General features: G+C 44.0%; 1 long non-coding RNA gene across 5 annotated transcripts; it reads right to left on the bottom strand.

The window, feature by feature from the left end:
• Positions 1 to 376: 376 nt before the first annotated feature.
• On the bottom strand, positions 377 to 9,890 carry LOC109787546 (uncharacterized). Of its 5 annotated transcripts, none has more exons than XR_006669961.2 (5): positions 9,317 to 9,867; positions 8,588 to 8,787; positions 7,132 to 8,309; positions 5,892 to 6,338; positions 377 to 941 (listed from the first exon to the last, which is right to left on the bottom strand). It is a non-coding gene; the product is annotated as an uncharacterized lncRNA (long non-coding RNA). The 5 variants fall into 5 exon arrangements; XR_005768701.3 differs by having other exon boundaries at positions 377 to 6,082; positions 6,232 to 6,338; positions 9,317 to 9,866; XR_012203250.1 differs by having other exon boundaries at positions 377 to 6,338; positions 9,317 to 9,866.
• Between the last annotated feature and the right edge of the window lie 782 nt (positions 9,891 to 10,672).

Raw genomic sequence — 10,672 nt, 5'->3', positions numbered from 1 at the left:
ATTATGAAATATAGGCATCACGTCCGTGTCAAGTAGACCGAAACGACTCTACATCTACTACTATTACTCCACACATCGACCGACTCCTGCCTGCATCTAGAGTATTAAGTTCATGAAGAACAAAGTAACGCATTAAGTAAGATGACATGATGTAGAGGAATTAACTCAAGCAATATGATGAAAACCCCGTCTTTTATCCTCGATGGCAACAATACAATGCGTGACTTGCTACCCCTACTATCACTGGGAAAGGACACCGCAAGATTGAACCCAAAGCTAAGCACTTCTCCCATTGCAAGAAAAACCAATCTAGTTGGCCAAACCAAATCGATAGTTCAAAGAGAATTACAAAGATATCAGATCATGCATAAAAGAATTCAGAGAAGATTCAAATAATATTTATAGATAAGCTGATCATAAATCCACAATTCATCGGATCTCGACAAACACACCGCAAAAGAAGATTACATTGGATGGATCTCCAAGAACATGGTATTGAGAATCAAAGAGAGAAGAAGCCATCGAGCTACTAGCTATGGACCCGTAGGACTGTGGTAAACTACTCACGCTTCATCCAAAGGGCAATAGAGTTGATGTAGAAGCCCTCTGTGATCGAATCCCCCTCCGGCAGGATGCCGGAAAAGGCCCCTAGATGGGATCTCATGGGTATAGAAGGTTGCGGTGAGGGAAAAGTGTTTTCGTGGATACTTCTGGTGGTTTGGGAAAATATGTGAATATATAGGCGAAGGAATTAGGTTAGGGGAGTCACGAGGGGCCCACAAGGTAGGGGGCGCGCCCTACCCCCCTGGGCGCGCCCTCCACCCTTGTGGCCGCCTCATGGCTCTTCTCACTTGATCTCCAAGTCTCTGGGGTGTCTTCTGGTCCAAGAAAAATCATCGCGAAGGTTTTATTCCGTTTGGACTCCTTTTGGTATTCCTTTTCTGCGAAACTCAAAAACAAGGAAAAAACAGAAATTGACACTGGGCTCTAGGTTAATAAGTTAGTCCCAAAATTAATATAAAATAGCATATTGATGCATATAAAACATCCAAAATAGATAATATAATAGCATGGAACAATAATAAATTATAGACACATTGGAGATGTATCACTATGCCAACTAGAGAGGAAGCTAATGATGATGATCATGAAACTTCAGATCAAGTTGCTACTGAACCTCGTAGGTCGACCAGAGCACGGTCAACATGAGAGTGATACGACAATTCTGTCCTGGAAGTCATGTTGTTGGACAATAGCGAACCTATGAACTATGAAGAAGCTATGATGAGTGCAGATTCCGATAAATGGCTTGAGTCCATGAAATCTGAGAGAACAAAGTATGGAATTTGGTGGACTTGTCCGATGATCGGCAAGCCATAGAAAATAAATGGATCTTCAAGAAGAAGACTGACACTAATGGTAATATTACTGTCTACAAAGCTCGACTTGTCGCGAAAGGTTTTTCGACAAGTTCAAGGGGTTGACTACGATGAGACTTTCTCACCCGTAGCGATGCTTAAGTCTGTCTGAATCATGTTAGCAATTGCCGCATTTTATGAAATCTGGCAAATGGATGTCCAAACTGTATTCCTTAATGGATATTTTAAAGAAGAGTTGTATATGAAACAACCAGAAGGTTTTGTCAATCCTAAAGGTGCTAACAAAGTGTGCAAGCTCCAGCGATCCATCTATGGACTGGTGCAAGCATCTCGGAGTTGGAATATACGCTTTGATGAGGTGATCAAAGCATATGGTTTTATACAGACTTATGGTGAAGCCTGTACTTACAAGAAAGTGAGTGTGAGCTCTGTAGCATTTTTGATAGTATATGTGGATGACATATTGTTGATTGGAAATGATATAGAATTTCTAGATAGCATAAAAGGATACTTGAATAAGAATTTTTCAATGAAAGACCTCGGTGAAGCTGCTTATATATTGGGCATCAAGATCTATAGGGATAGATCGAGATGCTAAATAGGACTTTCATAACACACATACCTTGACAAAAGTTTTAAAGAAGTTCAAAATGGATCAGTTAAAGAAGGGGTTCTAGCCTGTATTGTAAGGTGTGACGTTGAGTAAGACTCGATGCCCGACCATGGCAGAAGATAGAGAGAGAATGAAAGTCACTCCCTATGCCTCAGCCATAGGTTCTTTAAAGTATGCCATACTGTGTACCAGACCTATTTTGTACCTTGCCATGAGTTTGGCAAGGGGGTACAATAGTGATCCAGGAGTAGATCACTGGACAGTGGTCAAAATTATCCTTAGTTACCTAAGATGACTAAGGAAATATTTCTCAGTTATGGAGGTGATAAAGAGTTCATTGCAAAGGGTTACGTCGATGCAAGCTTTAACACCAATTCAGATGACTCAGAGTGTCAATATGGATACATATTGAAAGTGTGAGCAATTAGCTAAAGTAGCTCCATGCAGAGCATTGTAGACATAGAAACTTGCAAAATACATACGGATCTGAATGTGGCAGACCCGTTGACTAAACCTCTCTCCCAGGCAAAACATGATCATACCTTAGTACTCTTTGGGTATTAATCACATGGCGATGTGAGCTAGATTATTGACTCTAGTAAACTCTTTGGGTGTTAGTCACATGGCGATGTGAATTATAGGTGTTAATTACATGGCGATGTGAACTAGATTATTGACTCTAGTGCAAGTGAGAGACTGAAGGAAATATGCCCTAGAGGCAATAATAAAGTTGTTATTTTATATTTCCTTATTCATGATAAAGGTTTATTATTCATGCTAGAATTGTATTGATCGGAAACCTTAATACATGTGTGAATACATAAACAAACACCGTGTCCGTAGTGAGCCTCTACTAGACTAGCTCGTTGATCAAAGATGGTTAAGGTTTCCTAACCATAGACATGAGTTGTCATTTTATAATGGGATCACATCATTAGGAGAATGATGTGATGGACAAGACCCATCTGTTAGCTTAGCATAATGATCGTTGAGTTTTATTTGCTATTGCTTTCTTCATGTCAAATACATATTCCTTCGACTATGAGATTATGCAACTCCCGGATACCGGAGGAATGCCTTGTGTGCTATCATATGTCACAACATAACTGGGTGATCATAAAGATGCTCTACAGGTATCTCCGAAGGTGTTTGTTGAGTTGGCATAGATCGAGATTTGGATTTGTCACTCCAAGTATCGGAGAGGTATCACTGGGCCCTCTCGGTAATACACATCATAAGCTTGCAAGCAAATGACTAAGGAGTTAGTCACGAGGTGATGTATTACGGAACGAGTAAAGAGACTTGTCGGTAACGAGATTGAACTAGGTATGAAGATACCGACGATCGAATCTCGGGCAAGTAACATACCGATGGACAAAGGGAATTACGTATGTTGTCATAACGGTTCGACCGATAAAGATCTTCGTAGAATATGTAGGAGCCAATATGGGCGACCAGGTTCCTCTATTGGTTATTGACCAGAGAGGTGTCTCGATCATGTCTACATAGTTCTCGAACCCATAGGGTTCGCACGCTTAACGTTCGATGACGATATAGTATTATATGAGTTATGTGATTTGGTGACGGAATGTTGTTCAGAGTCCCAGATGAGATCACGGACATGACGAGGAGTCTCAGAATGGTCGAGAGGTAAAGATTGATATATAGGACGATAGTATTCAGACACCGGAAGTGTTTCGGGGGATACCGAGTACTTATCGGGTCACCGGAAGGGGTTCCGGGCACCCACCGCAAAAGATATGGGCCTTATGGGCCAAGAGGGGAAACGCACCAGCCACAAGGGGCTGGTGCGCCCCCCATATTGAAGGAAATATGCCCTAGAGGCAATAATAAAGTTGTTATTTTATATTTCCTTATTTATGATAAAGGTTTATTATTCATGCTAGAATTGTATTGATCGGAAACCTTGATACATGTGTGAATACATAAACAAACACCATGTCCCTAGTGAGCCTCTACTAGACTAGCTCATTGATCAAAGATGGTTAAGGTTTCCTAACCATAGACATGTGTTGTCATTTGATAACAGGATCACACCATTAGGAGAATGATGTGATGGACAAGACCCATCAGTTAGCTTAGCATAATGATCGTTCAGTTTTATTGCTATTGCTTTCTTCATGTCAAATACATATTCCTTTGACTATGAGATTATGCAACTCCCAGATGCCGGAGGAATGCCTTGTGTGCTATCAAACGTCACCATGTAACTGGGTGATTATAAAGATGCTCTACAGGTATCTCCGAAGGTGTTTGTTGAGTTGGCATAGATCAAGATTAGGATTTGTCACTCTGAGTATCAGTGAGGTATCTCTAGGCCCTCTCGGTAATACACATCATAAGCTTGAAAGCAAATGGCTACGGAGCTTGATAAAGACCCCAGTGAAGCTGCTTATATATTAGGCATCAAGATCTATAAATATAGATCAAAGACGCTTGATAAGATTCTTCAATGAGTACATACCTTGACAAGATTTTGAAGGAGTTCAAAATGGATCAGTCAAAGGAGTTCTTGCCTGTATTGTAAGGTGTGAAGTTGAGTAAGACTCAAATCCCAACCACGGCATAAGATAGATACGGAAGGAAAGTCATTCCCTAGCCTCAGTCATAGGTTCTATAAAGTATGCCATGCTGTGTACCAGACCTATTGTGTACCTTGCCATGAGTTTGGCAAGGGGGTATGTCGTGGGAAACCACGACCACCTATGGGACCAAGAGCCCCTTTCTGGTTCGGCGGGGGGATAGCACGTTGCAGAAAGAGCGGAGGAGTGTGGAACAGCACGTCAGAGATCACACGGGTAGTTATTACCCAGGTTCGGGCCGCCGTGAGGCGTAAAACCATACTCCTGTTTTGGTGGATTGATGGTGGAAACATGGTGTTGAGCGCAGCACGTTTGCCTGGCTGGGTTGCCTCGTGGCGAGAACGGCTACGCGCGTACAAGTGTGTGAGGGTCTGAATTAGCTAACCCTTTCTTCGGTTGCTTTGGGCCCCCTTTTATAGACCAAAAGGTCACCACAGTGGCAAATCAGTCATTACACACTGATTAGATGGCAAACAGTGCTATCATACCTAACTCTGCAAGCTGACAGAGCGCATTAAATGTGCTACTCAATGTCACATCACAGCTTGCCCGGCAGGCCCTGCCGGGCTGTTTTGCTAGCTTCGCGCCTGCTTGATTGACACGTCTCAGGACGGGTGTCGCTTGGAGGTATTTTCTGTAGGAAGTGGCTGCCATGTGGCAAATAGTAGCCACTTAGTCACCTTGGAGCTTGACACCGCACTGATCGACGACGTGCGTCATGATGAGGTGGTGCGGTGGAGTGTTTTGCCTCCGTAAGCCCCGGCAGGCCTGCCGAGATGATCCGAAAGCTTGCTTCCGGGGATAACACCGTCTTCACCAGGCTCGCCTACCCGGGAAGGCAGGTTTTTCCCTTAGCGATATCTTGCTTCTCCGGCTAGTCTTGGTCCTCTTGATCTGCATGTTGGTCCTTCGAAGAACTGATCCCTTGTGCTTCAATCTGACCTTGGTGCTGTGATCTTGTTCTTGTGCTTATTGGCTTACTGCCAGTGCACGAGACAGGGGAAAACACACACCCTAGTTTGTGTTCCCCGACATAAGCTCCCGGGCCTGAGCCATACGTGTCACGGGGCACGTTGGGTTAGGCCCCAAACAGTGCACGGACACGTGGCAGGAGAAGGCTGCGTGCACGGCGGTTCGTCATGATGACCAGTCAATCCAACGTCCACTTCGCGTGATTACCGCTAGGCGTAGGGGCGTGGGACTGTAGCAGTTAATGTAAACTAGGAAAAGGACCCGTGCGTTGCAACGGGAAAAACACCAATGGCCATGTAAAATGATATTTAGTTTAAGTAGGACCTGAGTTGAAATAGCGTCCACCTCCAGTCCTGCACCATGCGTTCGGTTGGCAGACCTTCGCACTATTCCGGCTCCTTCTAGCATCATCACCTTGCCCTTTTGTGTCGAGACGCACCTCGCTCACGGCTATCTACCCGAGCTCTTCTGATGCCTTCCCGCACCCGCCATTGTGCATCCTTGGCGCCTTTCATCTTCAACCACAGTTTGTGTGAACACATGTAGACATTTCAGAATATAAGGGGGACCAGTTTCATTCAAGTCAAACATATTTCCGCATTTATAGAATTTTCATACAGTATTTTTGCCTCTTCAATTTAACTCGGTGTGAAACAATCCAAACCTTCATGCATAATATTGTCTCTGTATGGTCATCTTCCGCGACTATGCATTTCCGCATTTGTATTCTTCCCCGCATATTTGGATTAACCTTCATGCTTGGTTCTAAACCTATATGGCCAGAGCTGGCGCCGGTAAGAATCACATATTCATATTCCTGACTACCTCATATCTATCGATCGTCATGATTTTGATGACCTTGTCTCAATGAATTAAAAAAATCCACCAGAAAGAAAATTCAGTTTTTCATGCAATCATACTAATCCAGTAGTAGTACAAAATAACAACACCTTAAAACGATGTCAAATTAAATATCATAGGATGCAAATCACATAGATGATGCAAACATTTTCTTATCTCCGTCAGTTTATACAAACAACATGAATAAGGAATTGTGTTAAAAATGTTGATATCATCCATAGCACAACACAAACAAAGACCGAGTACTGTATATGAAAATTCAGTCAAAAGATATATTCTGTATCTAAAGCAACATGAGTTCTTACTGGTACCACATCTATCTTGCAAAGTAAATAAATAATGTGGGGAGCTAGGTTGTATACAAGTATAGTATAATTAAAGAGTATAATTAATCTTCTTTAATTATATGCAATTGGCACAAGGGTGATCGACTGGTGGAGGAGCCATGATGCTAACTGAGGCCGTCTACTGCATGGAGAATGATAACGTCGGAGATGTGCCTCTGGTGATCCCCTTCTCCACCATCACCACAAACTCCTCATCGTCGATTCGACAATGCTAATCAAGTGTATACTATATAGCAAGGACATGCTCAATTTGGATTTCAGATTTGTAATTTTTAGTTTAACAGTAAGACTAATCACTAGAATTAACTGAAACCAATTAATTAATTCAAGACAAAGACTGCAGTGTATAAACATACGCATATTGCCATTGTTGACGTCCCTGATGATGTGTTGATACAGCATGTATGTTGTACTCTTGGCAAGCCTCTTCCACCTTTTCTACGGTGATGCACCTGCTGTCGTCCTTGTCGACGTAGACAAAGGCAGCCGGCAGGTGCTCCTCCTGCTACAGCTTGTTGATGTACACTGTCGCCCTGATGAACTCATCGTAGTCGATGCTCCCGCTCATGCTCCATCTTTCCTAGCCCTCTGATAATCAACCCTGCTTGGCATGAAAATGAAAGTTGGCCAGCACATAAACGAGTCATAGGTAGCAGACAAGCAGTGCCATTTCTCTACGCGATGGAATCTGTAAGTGCCAGCACATATGCCCAGATCAAGCAAGGACGATGACACCCCAGCTATCTCCATCGGCAACTTCTTCGAGAGCATAACCAATAACTAATCAATCATCAATAAAATTATAAAAGAAAACTGAAACTTCTTGCCCACCAACGTTGGTCTGATTTCTCATAATACAGGCATGACTTTGTTGAGAATGGTTAATGTAGGAGTGTTGTACATTGACATGTTTTTTTATTGATGTACTGGTCCAGAAGGAATTTACGGACACTGTCTACATCCTGACGGAGCTTGGATTGGTCCATACCATGGTCAATCTAAATTAGGCACAAACTCGACAGTCAGATATCAACTTCCTGGAGCATGGTACAATTCAACATCCAAAATAAATCAATAAATGACTCTCAAGTACCGTAGTAAACCATCTAAAATAAAAGGAATAAGCGCTAACACCAAGAGTTGTGCTTGCCATATATTCAAAAATATGGAAATATCATCAGAGAATAAAACACACCTCCACATATAATCAAACTGAGCTTGGCAATGTAGGAGAGGATTAACAACAGAGAATCAGATATGACCAAATAAAGCTAGCAATTAGTAGTACTAAAGTTTATAGTATGTGTGTGTATCATGAAAGTCTGGATCAAAAATATGGGAGGAAATCACAAAGAACTCATACACCGGAAAATGCATAGCATTCATCTGCATTGTAGAAATTGAAATTGTAGTATGCCGGTTGTTGAGCTGCTTCCCTATGTACTCACGGTACTGCTCTGTCATATCATAGCAGGATGCATGATTCATCTCCTCAATCAGACATCCATCTGCATTCCAGGAGAAAATAGCCATCCTAGTACCAAGAAAAAAAATCCTTGAATATGCAGGTAAAAGTGATACAAAATAGTTAAGAAATAGAAAAATCAATGCAGCTCAAGAGCCACGACCGCAACAATACAAAAATCAAACAAATGACGGCTGCTGCCGTGGACAAATCTGTGCCCGTCTAACTAAGAAAGATGAGAAAAGCATTACCACAATTCATTACCAGTAAAAGCAAGCCAACTTCAAGAGCTAAAGCTCCCGTGAACCAGAACCAAAGGTACAGAAAGAAGGGATCAATGCTTGTACCATTTATTGTAGAACTTCTAGTTGAGCAAGCCATCACCGTGCTTGTTTCCCAGACGCCTGTCTTGCTTAATCAAATTATTGCATTCTTATGCAGCCTGCTTCTACGCTAGCCGAAAACCCCCTTGACCTGAATCCGTCACTCGGTCCCCAACCCGCACCACTGCAGATGCATTCTACACCGGTGCTCCTCTACTGCACCCCTACGTCAGGGAGGAGGAAGGGGAATGAGGTGATTAACTCATCAATCATAATACAATGAGGTGAATGACCCAAAGATTTTTTATATATCATAACAGCACATCATTATCTGAAAAAGATCTTTTGTTGCTTTCCCAAATTATGCAACAATGACCTTTTATTGTATTTTGTCTACAAAAAACATCATCAATCTGTTTCTTTTGGAGTCAATAAAATTTGTCTAGAGCTCCACATGGTTAATGGAACATTACAAAAGACGAATGGAAAGCTCCACATAGTGAAGACGGATCAGACTTGGTACTACTAATCTATTCTTTTATACCCACATGATCCACCACATAAAACTTGACTTGGCACACATAACTTGATTGTGTAAGTACCACATTTAGAAAGCATCCAAGTAATTTCAACTACAAGATATTCAGCGCCTAGAGCAAGCCTATCTGCATAGCATAACGTTTTAGTATTTACATGTACAAGTTCTGACTGCTATGCACCGTGTAAAGCAAAAAACAAAGAGAGGGAAATTACCTTGATTATTGGCTAGGAAAAGGTGGGGCGATAGGAGCAGGGGAGCCGGGCAGCGTTCCTAACGGGGTGGGACGCGACTGGGAGGTAGCAGCGGGAGCAACTGATTCTTTATTTCTTTTGCTCCATCTGCTGCTCCCCTGCCTCCATCGATGGCTCTACTTTGATCCAAATCAGAGAAGGACGGCTGCAGGAGGTTGGAGATTGAGGAGGCTGATTGTGGACGGGTGGAGAGGGGATGTAGAACAGGTTGGAGATTGAGGAGGCTGATTGTGGACGGGCAGAGCGTCGTGCTCAGATATGACAGGAGGGGCATCTAGATCGGGCTGTGGGAAGGGAGCTCCAACCATCGAGGAGCGGCGACGATGGTGGTGCTAGATGGCGGCGCGCGGCCGGGGGGGGGGGGGGGGGGGGGGGTGCGAGGGGAAGATCGACCTGCCACCGGTCGCCTCCGGTGCGTGGCGAGTCGGGCGGCGGGGTGGCCTGCCGCCGGTGGCGAGCGAGGCGAAGCCATGGGGCGATGCAGCAGATGTTCGGGCATAGGCGTGCGGGAGACCCTTTTTCTTTCAGTGACGAATCGTTATTTCACCTAGGGAATGATTGCGGGTTAATTTTCAAAAAGCATAGGGACTTTTTAGCAAAAGTGTCGCGACGGTGAGCTACCGGGCAGAAGCGATAATCGCTTTATTATTAGGGAAAGAAATGATAACTTTTCTGAAGAGCCGCGCCTTCTCCCATGCCATTTCCCTTAAAGGCATTGCTCATCCATCGTCTGCCTCGCCTCCTCATCATCTTCCTTTGCAAGCCAAGCAACCGCCCGCCCTTTCTCCCACATTCACCACTGATCTCTTTCCGATCTCCTTCCCGCTCCCCCATCGTATCTCGGAGGATATGAGGAAGAAAACTGCTGCTAGGGGGCAGCGGACGTGCGCCGCGAAGGCGGAGGCCGTCGAGGGGAGCAAGAGGGCGACCGAGCTGGATAAGAAGCGAAGGGAGACGTTGTCTTCTCCCCGTCGAACCTCGACGACGACGTGCTGCAGGCGAGGTATGGATACTTGTGGGGAAGGGAGGTCCCGAAGTGGCATGGCGCTCCCAATGTCTTGGCGGAGGGAGAGGAAGATCCGCCAAATTCATACAAGTTCTTCTGCGCATATTTCATCTGCGGCCTTTGTCCTCCCTTCTCGGATTTCCTTGAGGCGATGATGGCAATCTATGGATTCCACCTTTTGGATTTCACGTCTAATGCAATGGCGTGTATGGCAATTTTTGCTCACTTGTGTGAGAACTTCGTTGGGGTTGCCCCCAATGTGGATCTGTTCAGGCACTACTTCGTCCCGCGGGTGGAGAACAAGAGCCACC

The sequence above is a fragment of the Aegilops tauschii genome, chromosome 1, assembly GCF_002575655.3.
Source record: "Aegilops tauschii subsp. strangulata cultivar AL8/78 chromosome 1, Aet v6.0, whole genome shotgun sequence".
Classification (NCBI taxonomy): domain Eukaryota; kingdom Viridiplantae; phylum Streptophyta; class Magnoliopsida; order Poales; family Poaceae; genus Aegilops; species Aegilops tauschii.
This window is presented reverse-complemented; position numbering and strand designations above follow the sequence as displayed.